Source organism: Lactuca serriola, chromosome 2 (genome assembly GCF_051521515.1).
Source record: "Lactuca serriola cultivar US96UC23 chromosome 2, Lser_US96UC23_V15, whole genome shotgun sequence".
Taxonomy (NCBI): domain Eukaryota; kingdom Viridiplantae; phylum Streptophyta; class Magnoliopsida; order Asterales; family Asteraceae; genus Lactuca; species Lactuca serriola.
In genome coordinates this window covers 51,069,841-51,089,385 of record NC_136409.1, presented here as the reverse complement: position 1 = coordinate 51,089,385, position 19,545 = coordinate 51,069,841, and positions in this window count along the sequence as shown.

The window sequence follows — 19,545 nt, the reverse complement described above, 5'->3', positions numbered from 1 at the left end:
ATAGAAGGAACCACTGTGGTTACCATTTTTAGTAAAACAAATAAGGGTTTTCTTAAGGAATCTTTTCATCAAATATAAAGGAACTATTACAGTTAACTCCATGAGTACCGAGTGAATACGCAAGGGTTATATACAATGACGATCTAACAAACAATGGGATGTGTGCCTTCCACCTTACTTCCTGTTCCTTCTTTGGTTGTGGGCTTAGGGCAGATACACACAATCATTGTTTGTTTACTCTGAGTTTTATATAACTTGTATCCATTTAGTACTCATAGAAAGGATTGTAGAGTCATTTTTACTTATCTTTCATCAAAGCAGGAAATATAAGATTTTCTAGAGGAACAGACGAACTTTTCTAAAAGAACTTACAACTTCTTACAACTTACAATACATCACTAAAATCTTATGAACTCACCAGCTTAAATGTTGATATACTCTTTCAAAATAACTTGTATTCTCAGGAGACCAGTAGACAGGTACACGCACTGGGATTCAGATGATGGAGCAGTATAGCTTCATGTCTTATTTTGTTTTTTTCTTTGTAGTCTATGGTATGTGAACACATACTTTGTAAACACTTTATTTCTAATGAAATGGTTGTTTATTAATTTTATTACTATGATGCATGCCTTGTGATACTAAACATGATGTCCTCCACCCCCGAACGTTTCCGTCGTTCCGGTTTTGGGGTGTGACAGATTGGTATCAGAGCATTGTTTATAGTGAACTAAGTATATCAACCGATAAAAGATATACAACTATAAATACAATGGGGTGAAGTACTCTGGATAATAATATATTTTAAGGATATAACAATACCTTATAAAGGTATACGTATGTGCTTATACATATATACATACTAGAACAAGTTTCACAAGAAGAATAGAACATAAGTATTTAAAGGTTGAACACTTCGGTCAAACATTGACAGTTATTTAATCATAGCTAGGATCAATATAGCCTGATCAACTATATTCATTCGATATGTGACCGACATGTGTTTAGGAATGATGTGGTGTTGCAACAGTCTTAAAACTTACCTAACTCTATTCAAGGGAATTCTAGATCAGAACATTAGGATAAGATACTATAGGAGTATTTTATGATACTATAACATGACAACTAGTTTCAAACATACCATGTACATTACATTATAATACTATAGGAGTATTTAAGGCACTATAAATAACTTATGTGATAACTTAAAAAGACCCTTACGGATAGATCTATAATTTTGGAGTGTATACTTCCAAAAGTTTTATCTAATTGAGATTTTATAGACATAGAATTTGTGATCTATGCTTCACTACCTGTTCCTTGTTTGTTTGTGTTTTTGGAGTAGGATCACTTATTCAAAGGTCTATTTAATATTAAATTATATAAAACTAGTATACATTGTGCAATTATAGGAGGACTCTGTAAGGATCACCCCATAACATTTCACTTAAATCTCATAGCTTCTTTAGACACTTCCATTCTCTCACGACAAACCCGGATAGATGCAACTACTTCATCATAGCAGCCAACAGAAGAGTCAAGGAGGAACAAGAGCAAGTTCATGAGAAGTTTTCGAAGAAGGATCAACCGAAGTAACCAAAACGTCTTATGCGTCACACTAATAAATAATAATCTTGTTTAACTTAATGAGCTAGTGGAAACACTGCTCACACTAGGTGTTAGTATTATTTTCTTCATGCAACTAGTAACAGTTATTCAGGTCACAGATATTCATTCGAGGATAGCCATTTCTAATTCATAAATTTTATTTGATGAAGACTCTTTTATGAATTGTTTCCATAACCCTGTCGAAGTCAGGACCCAATACACTCAGAACTATGATAACCTTGTCTTTCAGCTTTCGGCTAATATCCACTGCTATAGACTTATTCCATCTCATCTCTTGTATTCTTTTAGCAAAGATGCCTCCTCGCAGATCAAACAGATGCACTACTCCGATATCTCCCACTCAACCGCCACTACCTCCGCCACAATTCGATATTGCTTCTCTCCAAGAAGCGTTATCCTCCGCAGTGGAAACTGCTCTAGCTCACTTCGGTCAAAGTGGTACCTTCGGATCTGGTAGCGGTAACCAATTAGTTAACCCCGGAGATTCACACGGACATCCAAGGGAGTGTTCGTACAAGGACTTCATGAACTGCAAGCCCAATTCCATTAATGGAAATGGTGGAGTCATCGCTCTTATGCGATGGTTCGAGAAAACAGATTTGGTCTTCGAAATTTGTTTGTGCCCAGAAGGGAGCAAAGTATAGTTTGTTGTCTGCACCTTCTCCGACAGAGCCCTGACATGGTGGAACAGCCATGTTAAGTCATTGACCCTATCAGTGGCTAACTCAATAGGTTGGGAGAACCTAAAAGAGTTATGCTGGAGGAATATTGTCCGATGGGCGAAGTTTAAAAGCTAGAACAAGAACTATGGGAGCTCACGATGATCGGCTCATACATAGTGGCCTACACTGACATGTTCAACAACCTAGCAGCACTATGCTCCGGGATGGTTACCCCGGAGAGCAAGAAGATAGAAAGATACATATGGGGTCTAACTGCCCGATCCAAGGAGATGTTCTGTCTTCTAACCCAGCCACATTCGATAGTGCCAAACGCCTGGCCCAGCGACTCATTAACCATGGAGTCTGCCATGGTGTAGAAGTCCCTGTTCCCGAGCCATCAAGGGGAGAGGACTATAAACGGAATTCGGGGAACAAGAGGAAGAAGAAGCGAACAACACAGGAAACCCCGCAGGAGCAACAAACGAGTACTATATACGCCGCCACAACACCTGCTACTCCAGCACCTACTAGTCGATATGCTGGAACCCTTCCGAAGTGTGGAAAGTGCAACTATCACCACACCAGAGTATGCCGAGAAATGCAGTGTCTGAATTGCCACAAAAAGGGACACACAGTCCGTTTCTTCAGGGCACCAGCTCAACCGATCACCCAAGACTCCGAAGCTAAAGAAAACCAAGCCTGTTATGGTTGTGGTGAGATTGGGCACTACCAGAGGGACTACCCGATAACAAAGAACTCAGGAGCGGATGGACGAATTCTGATGATTACCGCAGGAGAATCAACCCCGGAGTCGCCAACGAGCAGCAAAACGTTTTCGAATTTAAGAATTACTTTAAAAATTAATTCATATTTATATAAGATTAAAACTCAGGGAAAACACTTAAAAGTAGTTATAATAAATCACTTATCGGAACAAGTCATAGTATTCAAGAGAACTAAAAGATCCGTTCAAAGAAGCTATCATGGCTTAGTATGTACATCAGGGTTGTGCATAGCTAAGATTTTGCAGACTTGGAGTGAGTGATTCCACCTTAATTCTTGTTCTTTGTTTGGCTGTGCATTTGAGGCAAAGTTACTCATTCGACTGTCTTATTCATCTTAATTATTCATAACTTGTATAAAATAGGCGATCATAGTGGTACCAAGGTGTCACACCCCACTAAAGCGGAAACACGAGGCGTGGCAGTATAAAGGGTTTCATAGCAAAAGTTAAAAGACAACATCAACCATAGTATTAAAAATCATTACAAATTTACAATGGGTTTGAACAAATTTTAAATGAAATTACAATGTAAATTGAAATACAAAACATGTGAATGCTCCTAACAGTGAAGTGTCCCTAAGTGCCACTTACTCGATGATTCCTGAAAAAACATGTAAAATGAGCGTCAACTATAAAAATAGTTGGTGAGTACTCACAAAATAATAATAATAATAATAATAATAATAATAATAATAATAATAATAATAATAATAATAATAATAATAATAATAATAACAATAATAATAATAATAATAATAATAATAATAATAATAATAATAATAATATTGGTTTCATGAATCGAAATCAAAGTTTTGATATAAGTTTCCAGAAATAAAAATATATTGCAAAAATGAGTATTAAGTTTGCATAAACGAACAAAGTTCATTGCTATAGTTAATAAACAAATTTATTGCCATAATAAATAACAAGTTTATTGTTATAATAAGTAACAAATTTCATTGCTAAAATAAGTATACAAGTGTCATTGCTAACATGAGAATACAAGTTTGGTATGTGCATAAAGATTTCATTCATGAGTTCACAACCCAAGCCTAATGACCGAGGGTGCCCTTTTCTATGTCTATCGCTAACATCGGGAAATATGGTAAAATGCACCCAAGCGAATCATGCGAGTGAGGAGTTGTCTACTTCCTAATAGCGCTATCCATAATAACCATAGGCTCAAATGAGTTAATGAGTTATGTGAACTCATTCTAGAGACCTAAAGGCGATAAGGCCTCATGAATTAACAATAGCATACACATACATAGCAACATATAGCAACCAAGTTTGATACAAGTCAAATTAAATACAACGAACATAAATAGTTTAGGACATGCTTTTCCACCCCAAAACAAAAAAATCGAAAGTAGGGGGAGTCTTGAATACTCACAATATGAAAAATATAGCATCCAAGTTTATACGAGTCAAATAAATACAACGAATATAATACTTTAGGACATGCATTTCCACCCCATAACATTTAAAAACCGAAAATAGGGGAGTGGTGAATACTCACAATGCATTGACATGATTCAAATGATGCCTTGATCTAAGTTCCACTTGTATCACTACCAAATCCTACAATAATGGTATACACTAGTGAGTCTCTAGTTGAAATCTAATGCTAATATACTTACTACTATAATAGAATTATGCCAATCTTTATGTCAAAATTTAATATTGATAAGTTACAAACATTTTTCTGAAATGGTGAAGTATTATAACTCATGTGATTAAGACAATTTTGGATATTAATTTTCCAAAAAATTTGTAATATCAATTGAGGGTATTTAAACACATTTAAATGTGTTTTAAGCTCTTAAAAAGCCAAAATATTATCAAATAGATTCCAAAAATTCTCAACCTTTGCATTTTGATTCTAGACACAGTAGAGGTCTTCCATAAATTTTCCTTTGAATTTTTTATATGATTAAATATTTTTCCAAAATTTTAAGCCTTCATAAGAATATAAATTCGTGAAAAATAGAATCCAAATGATAAAAATTCCCTAGCTTTTTATGACACTGCCATTAGACATAATTAAGCTCAAAAAAATATAAAAATGGATTTCTAAATTGTTTAACCTAATTTTATGATTTTTGTGTATTTATTCTAATAAATATTGAAATAAATAGAAAACAGTTTCCAAAATTGCCCAAAAGTTTTCGTAACACTGTTATTATACATTTAGAAGTTGTGAAAAATAGAAAAGATATTTTTCAATGAGTGTTTCTATTTTAATTTGTTTTTATCCTCTTAAATAATCATTAATCGGAGAATAATTATTAAAAAGTTCAATTAAATTACCAAAATTTTTGTAAACTTTATTTACAGTGTAAATAATATGGGAAAAATCTCAATGGTGATTTTTATATAGTGTAATCCAAGTTTGTGGATTTAAATGTATTTAATCTTAGAAAATAGAAGAAAAATAGTATACTGAATATAAAAATCATCAAAATTTTCAGTTAGTGTTCTAATCTATTTTCAGCTCTTCTGGTAAATTTTCATGAATTTTGGATGAGTAGAAATATTTTTCCCATTATTAGTCCATTATAAATACAAAACTCAGGGAAAAATAGTAATGCATTATGAAAAATTATGAACATATTTTTTCTGATTCTTCCACATAGGGTATGAGCTGCGAAAAGTATTATATAGACTTTTCAAATTCCTTAAAGTGGCTTTATGATTTATTTGAATTAAACAAAAAGAAAATTCAAATCCATAGCAAACAGTAACAAAAATTGATGAAAACTTATTGAGATGTCATCATTTACCTTAGGGGTCATCCACTAATTTACCTAGGATTTATAGATCTAAGAACGTATTTTATATGAATTCTTACCCTAACTTATTGCAATAAATATGATGATTCGAGAAAAATGAATTATTTTCTAAAAATTTGTAGAACATCTCATTTTGTTGGTGGAATACAGGGAAAAATCGGATTTGATCAGAAAAATTGTTTTAGATATTTATTTGGGAATAAGACCTTTATAAACCCATTTGAAAGCTTTTTAACAACATACTTTGATGATCAAGTCTCTAAGCTTGAAGATCATCACATGCATGTTGGTTTTTGGGTTAAATACTACCTTCAACATCATAAAAATCGTGGTTATGAACATATGATTCATAATCCACCCATAGAATGGTGTAGAAGAAGAAGAAATGCACGAAAACATAAAGTTATGAAGGAAAAAGTGAAGGGAGAATGAAGGTTTTGTGATTATCTCAAGAACAACACTTGATGATGAAAGCTTTGAGTGTTATGAGGTTATATTTTCTAGAAAATTTTGTGTTTTAGAGGGTAGAGAAGGGAGAGAATGATGTTGGTAATTGAGAGTGTGAGAAAGTGAAGTGCGAAAGAGAAGGAAGAGTGTAAGAGTTGTTTAAATGATTTCTAATTTGGAAAGAGATATAATGGGAATGAGAGAACGAATTTTAGGGGATGAAATAGGGTTTACCTCTCTTCCATTTTTATAAAGTTCATATATTTTATAAAATTATAAAGTTTTTATAAAATATTCACCTTAACCTATATATCATTCATAAAACCTTGATTTTTGCCTTATAAATTAAGGGTAATTGATAATGACCTAAAATTTATTTCCTTGGTTATATTTTTATAATTTTAATAATTTTTAATTGATATTTTAAGGTTCATGATTATTTTAATTGAATTTTAGAGGTCAAATTTTATAAATTTAGGTTTTTAGGGCATTTAGGGTTTTTGAGAGTTTGTAAATCTTTGGATATCAAAATAAATAGAATCTTTGAGACTTCAAATTATCTTATGGTATTATAACTCTTTTATAGTTATAAATAATGTTTGTAACTTATTTTATGGGTGTATTGGCATTCTATGTAGTGATTCTGAGATTCAAGCGAAATTGAGGAATCAAGTATACTAGTCCTAGTTTTCAACTCTGACTTAAGTTCCAACGAGACTAGGACCTAATTTCTGCCACTAGGTCAAGTGCATGATGTGTGTCTATGATTCATGAAAAGGTGTTCAAGTCAACGAGTGACTTAAATATGGATACTCACTACAGTTAATTAGTTGTAGAATTCATATATCAATGTGAAATCTAAGTATACTATCCATTGATTCTAATTGTTTCCAAGTTTCTAGTAGGTTATAACTTAGTTTCTAGTTACTAAATCTAGTATGTGTCATGCCTACACGTACAACTAAGTTTATCAAATCTACAACCGACTCGAATTTTGATGGTTGTCACACAAGGAGGATCGTAGTACAAAGTATTGACACTAATTATCAAGGCACTTTCACAGTATGTACTCGCTCATCGCGCTACGATACGTAGAAGTGTTAACATCAAGGGGAAATCAGAAAGCGCTAGAACTTTTACAAAGAGTAAATTGTGGAGCACACTAGGGGTACATCATCGTATAACTTACGTTTCTTTCAAATCGGCAAAACTTTGTTCAGTAAAGAGTCTGTTTCTATCATTCGTCATGAGTTGGCGTGGTCCTCACCATACTAAGTTCATATGTTTCTATCGCCTTAACCGTCAAATTCACGAAACCATCATCATTCGTAATGACAGTCCAACCCAGACCTCAGTTTTGTCCTTCGTATTCAAAACCCGAAAGTAATTGTGCGAAGAGTACTTTGCCTTCCGAAGCCTTGTCGCCATAGGTTCAACAGACCTTTCTGAAATACCACTCGTTCAGAAGACCAAGTTCAAGCACAAAGGCTAAGGACAAATACAGTCCACCTATCACTATTAAGTGTATACACAAGAGTGGTATATAATCATTATTATGCAGATTTAGTATGTGTGTTTCCGCCCTATCTCCTGTTCCTTGCTTGGTTGTGGACTTGGGGAAGAGTCGCACATCCGACTGTCTTACTAATCTTAATTATATACGACTTGTATACACAAGGTAATGATAGATGGACCATATATTAATCCGATCATAGACATTAGGGCAAAATTGCCAGGTCTACGAGTGGGTATTCTGCCAATAAGAGGAGCACAACCCCAGTAGTATTATTAAGAAATCTAATTTCGGGATGAAATTCCATCTAACAGGGGGATGATGTGACAACCCAAAAATTTCTAACTTGAAAAAGTCAAGCCAATCAACCAAGAGACTAACTTAATTTCATTGCCTTCTAGCCTTGTTAAGGGTCATTATAATGAGCTCTAAGCCTAGTACGCTTAAGGATTGGGTTTAGGGATGAGTTAATTTAAATTCTTCAATTTGTTTTCGAGCCAGAAAACCCAACACATAGATTTTACGGCTGTAAACTCTATGTGTTCCGTAAACTCCTTCCCATAAGTATCTTTATACTTCATTTTTATTCATTTCTTCCACTTTCAAGTCAAGAACATCCATTTCATCCTAGATCTTCAAGAACGTAAGTGTTTCTTCCATCTTTGAGTTGTTATTCTTCTTAATCATGTATCATCCTTTGATTCCATCCACAAAAATCAACTCTTTTGTCTAGATCTCCATAATCATCATCTTTCACCAAGAACATCAAGAACACACACTTGTTCTTGGTGGCCGAAAACTCCTCAAAGGCCCTCAAAAGTGTGAGTATTCCGTATATCATCTAGTTAGGCATGTTAAACACTAGATCTTAGTCTTAAAACATTATCAATCTCATAAACTTCAAGAGTTTACGGCCGTAAACTCTTGATTATGGCCGTAAGCCCTTATTTTGGTCATGACTTGAGCCTTAAACACTTCTAGATACTTGCCATCCATTAAGAACTCTTGAACCCTTTGATTTAGGACCCAAAATACCACCATTTGAAGTGTTTACGACCATACACACTAGGTGTGGCTGTAAACACCTCAAAACCTTCCAAAAGGTTAATTTTGCTCATCCTCTTGTTGAGCAATAGTCCCACAAGCTTCTTTATCGTTCAATCACCCTCTTTTGCACATTTTACCATGAGCTTATGGCCGTACACTGTCACACCCCAAAACCGGAACAGCGGAAACGTTCGGGAGTGAAGGACGTCATGTTTAGTATCACAAGACATGCATCATAGTAATCAAAGTAATAAGCAACCATTTCATTAGAAATAAAGTCTTTACAAAGTATGTGTTTACATAATATAGACTACACAGCAAATAATTAAAAATTAGTCATGAGGCTATCCTGCTCCATCTTCTAAATCCCAGTGTGCATACCTATCTACTAGTCTCTCGAGAATACAAGTTATTTTGAAAGAGTAGATTAGCATTTAAGTTGGTGAGATCATAAGATTTTAGTGATATAAGTAAGTTGTAGAAAGATGTAGTAAGTTGTACGTTCTTTTAGAAAAGTTCCTCTATTCCTCCAGAAAATCCTATATTTCCTGCTTTGATGACTCTACAATCCTTTCTATGAGTACTAAATGGATACAAGTTATATAAAACTCAGAGTAAACAAACAATCGGTTGTTTGTATCTGCCCTAAGCCCACAACCAAACAAGGAACAGGAAGTAAGGTGAAAAGCACACATCCCATTGTTTGTTAGATCATTGTTGTATATAACCCATACGTATTCACTTGGTACTCACAGAGTTAACTGTAATAGTTCCTTTATATTTGATGAAAAGATTCTTTAAGAAAACTCTTATTTCTTTTAGTTAAAATGGTAACCACAGTGGTTCCTTTAAGTTTATACTGGTTTAATAAAATGAATTAAACCCTTACTGGTAAGTTTCTAGTTTTGAATACCAAATGTTCTATTTGAAAAGTATGTTTTGTACTAGAAAATTGTGCATTGAATTAGTGTCCTATGACCTTGCCCACACCTGGTACCCCTTATGATTACTTGGTGTATACGGAACATATATATATAGCTAAGATCGGATAGATAGTAGGCTGGGAGAATCTGCTCTAAGCCCACAACCAAACAAGGAATTGGAAATGAAGCGGAAAGCACACATCCTACTACATGTCAGATCTGATTAATATATATTCCTAATGTATAAACTAATAATCATAAAGTTAGCATTATAGGCCCCTATCTACTGAATGTACTAGACTCGACTGTTCTGTTTGTAGTTTGAAAAGATGTAAGTTTTCCCTAGTTTATAACTATCTTAACTCGAAAATAGTTTGCATTAACTTTCAAGTGGAACTGTCACAATATGCAAGTAACGGGAAAATACAAGTACTCAGTTGTCTTTTGAATTGACATCCTGACGTACTTATTACCTTAAAACAAGTCTGTTATATTCAGGTCATAATGTGATGAATAGTACCCATACTATAGGTTCTCCCTACAAGAGATTCTGGGGACCAAACGCGACTTCCGCAAACAAATTGCTACGCCGTGTATATTCACATTAATGTTATATGATCATGTATACCTAATTTACTATAATCTTTGGTTTAGAACAATCACTTAGTGATTATTGGTATAATTAGATCCTGTATTGTTCTTTTGCTATAGCATTTAGTATGTTCTTTCTGTTATAGTATCTTAGTATGTTCCTTCTGTTATCATGTATTGTATCTTCCTCCCTGTTTCTCTTTATAGTAGGTTCTCTATGTTATCGTGTATTGTATCTACCTCCCTGATTCTCTTTAGATTATGTTCTAGTATCCAGTATGAACTGAACCCCTAAACTATACCTATTATAGCTTACTAGTATCTTTACTTGAACTGTTACTGAAAATACTCATTTATCTACTAAGTTATGATTGTACTTTAAAACGGAGTTTTATAAACTATAAAGTAACATAAATTAAAAAGAGTTTTTGAAATGTTTTGATCACTTATAAAAGACATAAGTAATCTTTTGAAACATGGTTATAACAAACATTTACACAATTATCATTGTGTTCAACTTGTATTCCCTCCTTAAAAGCATTTAAAACAGTTTAAAAGATTGATTATAGGGGTATGAAATCACCTTATGTGGGTGATTCAAACGAATATGCGCGTAAGGATGAGAAGTTCCACAAATGAAGTCCCGAGACACAAACGAATCCTAAATGACATATAATGGCATATATTAGCATGAATATTGTGTTTAGAAGCAACCATATGCAAGGAAACACCTTTAGGGACTAGGAAACAATTGGACCAAGTGTTAGAATGACATGTGATTCATCTAAGGGGAGTGTACGGCCATAATAAGGAGTGTGCGGCCGTGGGTATATGGCCATGGAAAGTACGGCCGTACACTCATGGTAATAAGTGTAGAAAATTTTGCTTGAATGCTAGGGAAGCTTGTAGGACTATTGCTCATTAAGTGTTGAAGCTATATTTGCATTTTGGAGCCCCTTTAGGGGTGTTTTGAGGGGTGTACGGCCACACATGGGTGTACGGTCGCACACTCCTTATGATCTTGAGTTTTGGACGTTTTAACGTGTTAATCAAGTGATCCTAGCATGTACTAAGCATAGGGAAGGAGTACTTACAATTTGGAGACTCAAGAGAGTTCACAATCACCAAGAACAAGTGTGTGTTCTTAGTGTTCTTGGTGAAATGGATGAAGATTTGAAGATCTACCCAAAAGATGATTTGCAATAGATGAAATCAAAGGGTGTTACTAGGTTAAGAAGGATAACATAAAATCAAACGGAAGAAAGGCTTACATTCTTGAAGATCGGGGTGAAAAGCTTGATGATAGTTTAGAGAGAAATCGATGTTCTTGACTTGGAAACTAAGGAAATGGGTGTACGGCTGCACACACATGGGTGTACGGCATACATGGGTGTATGGCCGCACACACATGTGTACGGCCGCATACTCATGTGTACGGTCATACACTCCCTCTAATGGAGTGTTCGGCTTGATTTCAACGCGAAGAACTTTAGCTGATACATCCCTAAACCTAATGCTTGAATGTACTGAGCTTTGAACCTTTAAACAGACTCTAAACAAGGCTAAAAGGTAGCAGAAATGAGTCTGACACACTGTTGAATTGAATGGCTGAACTTACAAGGAAACGATTTTCGGGTTGTCACATACACTCCATGGCCGTAAACCCATGGTCGTAAACACCAACTGGTGGCCATAAACATCCCTTTGATAAATCACATGTGATTCTAACACTTATTCCAAGTCCCTAAGGGTGTTTCCTAGCATGTTAGTTGTTTAAAACACTAAATTCATGCCAATATATGTCGTTATATATCATTAGGACTCGTTTGTGTCTTGAGACTTCACTTGTGGAACTTCTCATCCTTACGTGCATATTCATTTGAATCACCCACATAAGGTGAGTTCATACCCTTATAATCAATCTTTTAAACTGTTTTAAATGCTTTTAGGGGGGGGGGGGAATACAAGTTGAACACAATGATAATTGTGTAAATGTTTGCTATAAACATCTTTCAAAAGATTACTTATGTCTTTTATAAGTGATCAAAACATTTCAAAAACTCTTTTTAAGTTATATTACTTTATAGTTTATAAAACTCCATTTTTAAAGTACAATCATAACTTAGTAATTAAACGAGTATTTTTAGTAACAGTTCAAGTAAAGATACTAGTAAACTATAATAGGTATAGTTTAGGGGTTCAATTCGTACAAGATACTAGAACATACTATAAAGAGAATCGAGGAGGTAGATACAATACATGATAATATAGGTATCATACTATAAACAGATACAGGGAGGAAGATACAATACGCAATAACAGAAAGAACATACTAAATGCTATAGCAGGAGAATAATAGAGGATCTAACTATACCAATAATCACTAACTCATTGTTCTAAACAAAAGGTGATAGTAAATTGGGTATACATGATCATATAACTTTAATGTGAATTTACACATCCTAGCAATTTGTTTGTGGAAGTCACGTTTGGTCCCCAGAATCTCTTGCAGGGAGAGCGTATAGTATGGGTACTATTCATCACATTATGACCTTAATAAAACAAACATGTTTTAAGGTAATCATTACGACAGGATTTCAATTCAAAAGACAACTGTGTACTTACATTTTCCCGTTACTTTCATATTGTGACAGTTCCACTTGAAAGTTAATGCAAACTATTTTCGAGTTAAGATAGTTATAAACTAGGGAAAACTTACATTTTACAAACGACAAACAGAATAGTCGAGTCTAGTACATTCAGTAGAAAAGGGGCCTATAATGCTAACTTTATGATTCCTTAGTGTATACATCAGGAATACTTATATTAATCGGATCCGACAGGTAGTAGGATGTGTGTTTTCCGCTTCATTTCCTATTCCTTGTTTGGTTGTGGGCTTAGAGCAGATTCACCCAGCCTACTATCTATTCAATCTTAGCTTTATATATATATTCCGTATACACCAAGTAATCATAAAGAGTACCAGGTATGGGCCAAGTCATAGGACACTAATTCAATGCACTGTTTTCTAGTACAAAACATACTTTTCAATTAGAACATTTGATATACAAAACTAGAAACTTAACAGTAAAGGGTTTAATCCGTTTTATTAAACCGGTATAAACTCAAAGGACCTTAGGTGGTTAACTCTATAATACCTTAGTTTATACATCAGGGTTACATATAATTAATACCCGATAGATAGTTGGATGTGTGCTTTCCGCCCCATTTCCTGTTCCTTGTTTGGTTGTAGGGGTTAGGATAGATTCACACAATTAACTATATGTTCAATATTAGATTATATATAGCTAGTATAAACTAAGTGATTATAGAAGGAACCACTGTGGTTACCATTTTTAGTAAAACAAATAAGGGTTTTCTTAAAGAATCTTTTCATCAAATATAAAGGAACTATTACAGTTAACTCTGTGAGTACAAAGTGAATACGCAAGGGTTATATACAACGATGATCTAACAAACAATGGGATGTGCGCCTTCCGCCTTACTTCCTGTTCCTTGTTTGGTTGTGGGCTTAGGGCAGATACACTTAATCGATTGTTTGTTTACTCTGGGTTTTATATAACTTGTATCCATTTAGTACTCATAGAAAGGATTGTAGAGTCATTTTTACTTATCTTTCATCAAAGCAGGAAATATAGGATTTTCTGGAGGAACAAGCGAACTTTTCTAAAAGAACTTACAACTTCTTACAACTTACATTACATCACTAAAATCTTATGAACTCACTAGCTTAAATGCTTATCTACTCTTTCAAAATAACTTGTATTCTCAAGAGACCAGTAGACAGGTACACACACTGGGATTCAGAAGATGGAGCAGTGTAGCTTCATGTCTTATTTTGTTATTTTCCTTGTAGTCTATGTTATGTGAACACATACTTTGTAAACACTTTCTTTCTTATGAAATGGTTGTTTATTACTTTGATTACTATGATCAATGTGTTGTGATACTAAACATGACGTCCTCCACCCCCGAACGTTTATGTCGTTCTGGTTTTGGGGTGTGACATATGATCCCTTGTTTCCTTGGCTAAAGCTACCTCACTGTCGTTGTCACAGAAAATATCCATAGGCTCCTTTGTAGTTGGCACAACTCCAAGGTCTCTAATGAAGTTCTTCAGCCATATTGACTCCTTCGTTGCTTTGCTCACTGCTATGTACTATGATTCCCACGTTGAATCAGCTACGGTCTCCTGCTTGGAACTTTTCCAAGTTACTGCTCCTCCATTCAGGGTAAATACCCAGCCCGACTAAGAGTGGAAATTATCCTTGTCGCTTTGAAAGTTGGCGTCAGTGTACCCTGTCACCCTCAAGTCATCACTCTCACCGAGGACAAGGACGCAGTCCTTAGTCCTTCGCAGGTACTTGAGAATATTCTTTAACGCAGTCCAGTGAACCTTACCAGGGTTTCCCGGATATCTGCTGACCATGCTCAAAGTAAAGGCCACATTCGGGCGAGTACAAGTCATAGCATACATGATTGAGCCAACAGAGGAAGCATATGGTAATCGACTCATCTCAGCTATCTCAGCCTCTATACTCAGACTTTGAGTCTTACTTAGTCTGGCATTGTTTTGGATCAGTAATTAAACTTTCTTGGAATTCTCCATGTTGAACCTCTTCAACACCTTGTCCAAGTAGGTACTTTTACTAAGTCCAATTAGTCTCTTACTCCTGTCTCTCAAAATCGTTATCCCTAGGATATAGGCAGCTTCTCCAAGGTCCTTCATAGCGAAACATTTCCCAAGCCAGCATTTCACCTCTTGCAGGGTTGGGATGTCATTTCCTATGAGTAGTATGTCATCCACATACAGTACCAAGAAGCTAACTATACTCCCACTAGCTTTGAGATATACACAAGACTCATCCTCACTTCTCAAAAATTCAAACTCTTTGAATTTCTCATCGAAAAAAAGATTCCATTTAAGAGATGTCTGTTTCAATCCATAAATGGATTTCTCAAGCTTACACACTCTATTAGGGTACTTTGCATTGACAAAACCCTCTGGCTGACTCATGTAAACATCCTTACCCAAATTTCCATTAAGGAAAGCGGTTTTGACATCCATTTGCCATATTTCATAATCATGAAATGCGGCTATGGCTAACATAACCCTAATAGACTTAATCTTAGCTACTGGTGAGAAGTTCGCATCATAGTCATCTCCCGTAGTTTGAGTAAAGCCCTTCGCAACCGGTCACACCTTATAAGTGTGTACTTTCCCATCCATGTCGGTCTTCTTTTTGAAGAACCATTCACACCCGACTTTCTTACGACCCGGTACATTGTCAACCAAGTTCCAAACTTGATTGTCATACATGGATTGAATCTCGTTGTCCATAGCCTCTTTCCACTTTGCAGACTCGGGTCCTGCATGGGCTTCCTTGAAAGTGTTAGGTTCATCCAAATTTACCAGTGTACTATCACTAATAAATGTATCACCTTCTGTAGTAATATGGAAGCCATAAAACTCAGGTGAGTTCCTAACTCTTGTGGAACGCCTCAGAGGTACAGATTCGTCAATCGACTCAAGAGGAGTTTCCTCTTCAGGTTAATCGCTGGTGTTTGAGGTTCCCTCACCGCTTGGATCTTGAAGCTCTTCAAGGTCAATTTCCCTCCCACTATTTTCTTGGCTTATGAATTCTCTCTCATGAAAGACTCATCTCCTCGCAACATATACAACATTGTCACTCAGTCTGTAGAAGAGATAACGAAAGGATTTGTGTGGGTAGCCGATGAAAATTCACCTCTCACTCCGAGGTTCGAGCTTGTTGTCAGTCTCGCGCCTCACGAAAGTCTCGCAACCCCAAACCTTGATGTGTGCTAACGAGGGAATCTTCCCTGTACACATTTTTTGAGGTGTATTGGCAACCTTCTTGGTTGGGACTCGATTAAGGATATGGGTGGCAGTCTCAAAAGCATACCCCCAGAATGAGATACATAATGAAGCTCGACTCATCATGGAACGAACCATGTCCAACAAGGTTTGATTGTGCCTCTCAACCACACCATTAAGCTGTGGTGTCCTAGGAGGTGTCAGTTGTGAAATAATTCCACATTCCTTAAGATAGTCTAGGAACTCGATACTAAGATACTCTCCACCGCGATCGGATCGGAGCATCTTTATCTTCCTGCCCAGCTGATTCTCCACTTCTTGCTTAAACTCTTTGAACCTTTCAAATTTTTCTAACTTATGCTTGATTAAGTAGACATAGCCATATCTACTATAATCATCAGTAAAAGTCACATAAAAGGGGTTAGCATCTCTTCTGGCGATTCTAAAGGGTCCACACACATCTGTGTGTATGAGGTCCAACAAACCTTCATCCCTCTCACAAGTGCCAGTGAAGGGTGATTTAGTCATTTTTTCCAAGTAAGCAAGATTCGCAACTATCATCTGACTTTAAGTCAAATGATTCCAAGACTCCAGCCATTTGGAGTTGGCCTACGCGCTTCTTGTCGACATATCCAAGACGACAATGCCACAAGGATGCTTTGTCCAAACTAGTGGAAGAATAAATATGCAATACATTATTTCCTAAGTTGTCTACAACCATCACAGTTTCATATACACCATTACAAGGTAATGCCCTAAAATTAAAAAAAAAAAACACCATTATAATAAGCATTTATTGCACCAATTTCATTATCAAACGAAAATGTGAAACCTTGTTTGTACAAACCATGAAAAGAAATAATATTTCTCACCGTTTCAGACGAGTAAGAACAATTATTCAAATCTAACTCAAACCCATTACAAAGCAATAAAGAATAAACTCCAATCTTGGTGACAGGTGAAGCTTTCCTATTTCCCAATAATTAAGTTTATCTTCCCATGCTCCACATCCTCACTTCGTGAATACCTAAACCTATACCTAAACCTATATCAAGGACCACAAATGTGAATACCAAGATTGGATGTGAATACCTAAACCTATACCTAAACCTTAATCATGGGAAGATAAACTTAATCATGGGAAGATAAACTTAATCATGGGAAATTGGAGCATGGGAAGATAAACCTAAACCTTAATCATGGTTAATTGCTGGTGTTTGAGGATGTGGAGCATGGGAAGATAAACTTAATCATGGGAAATAGGAAAGCTTCACCTGTCACCAAGATTGGAGTTTATTCTTTATTGCTTTGTAATGGGTTTGAGTTAGATTTGAATAATTGTTCTTACTCGTCTGAAACGGTGAGAAATATTATTTCTTTTCATGGTTTGTACAAACAAGGTTTCACATTTTCGTTTGATAATGAAATTGGTGCAATAAATGCTTATTATAATGGTGTTTTTTTAATTTTAGGGCATTACCTTGTAATGGTGTATATGAAACTGTGATGGTTGTAGACAACTTAGGAAATAATGTATTGCATATTTATTCTTCCACTAGTTTGGACAAAGCATCCTTGTGGCATTGTCGTCTTGGATATGTCGACAAGAAGCGCGTAGTCCAACTTCAAATGGCTGGAGTCTTGGAATCATTTGACTTAAAGTCAGATGATAGTTGCGAATCTTGCTTACTTGGAAAAAATGACTAAATCACCCTTCATTGGCACTTGTGAGAGGGATGAAGGTTTGTTGGACCTCATACACACAGATGTGTGTGGACCCTTTAGAATCGCCAGAAGAGATGCTAACCCCTTTTATGTGACTTTTACTGATGATTATAGTAGATATGGCTATGTCTACTTAATCAAGCATAAGTTAGAAAATTTTGAAAGGTTCAAAGAGTTTAAGCAAGAAGTGGAGAATCAGCTGGGCAGGAAGATAAAGATGCTCCTATCCGATCGCGGTGGAGAGTATCTTAGTATCAAGTTCCTAGACTATCTTAAGGAATGTGGAATTATTTCACAACTGACACCTCCTAGGACACCACAGCTTAATGGTGTGGCTGAGAGGCACAATCAAATCACCACAAATGTGAATACCTAAACCTATATCAAGGACCCCAAGAATTAGTATGTGGTGAGTTATTAGACAATATAGTGTAAATACCTGCATAGGTGGGTTTTACTTTCCCATCCTTAACATCGTGCAAGTACTTCGGGCAGCTTTGCTTCTAGTGCCCCCATTTCATGACAATAGAAGCACTCTGCTTGTTTTTGGTTGGAGGCAGGAGCAGCGGGACTGACTTTAGTCTTGCTAGAAGATGATCCATCAAGAGACTTTCCCTTGTGACCCTTGGAAGGGGTCTTCCTCTTATTTCCCTTGCCTTGCCCGATTGCCAAGACTGGAGAAGTAGTAGGAGTGGTAACAACATTCTTACCTTTGAGACTACTTTCAGCAGTCCTCAAAATTCCCTGAAGTTTGCTAAGTGTGACCTCCTCCTTGTTCATATGATAGGTCATGCGGGACAAATCATAACATGGAGGTAAGGAGTGTAGAATAATATCTATAGCAATCTCCTCATCAATGTTCACATTTAACTTAAGCAAACAGTCCACAAATCTTTGCATTTTCTGCAAGTGGGCTATGATGGACTCTCCATCTATCATTTTTGTTGTTATCATGGAGGTGATGATTTCATACCTCTCTTGTCATTCACTCTGATGGTATCTTTTCATCAGGTCTTGGTGCATTTCAAAAGGGTAGAAGTCCTCATAGGACTTTTGGAGTTCTGCTGTCATTGTGGCCAACATGATGCATGAGACCTTAGTGGCATCCTTCCCATGGGTAGTTTACTCATCAATCTCCTCGGGAGTAGCAGACGACTCATCGATGACCTTAAGCTCCTTGTCGAGGACATATTCATTATCCTCATAATGAGTAACCATCCTTATGTTCCTAATCCAATCATTGAAATTAGTTCCATCAAAGATGACTCTCCCACAAAGGTTCATGAGAGAGAAGGAGCCGGTAGGGTTTGAACCAGAAGCAGCATTGTTGGAAGTCATATGAAAAGGAAGAAAGACAAAGTTTAGATTAGATATTGAGTCCTTAATATAACACCAAAAATGAAATATTAAGGCTAGGACCCAACACAATATTTTACAATTTGGAAGAGGGATGTCGTAATCCAAAGTTACAAAATATTTGAAGGTAGGTAAATGACGATTTACCAATTTACACTACGAAAAACGAAAATGAATTATTAGGTTTTAGATGAATTGAAATTCCTAGATTCTTCTAAG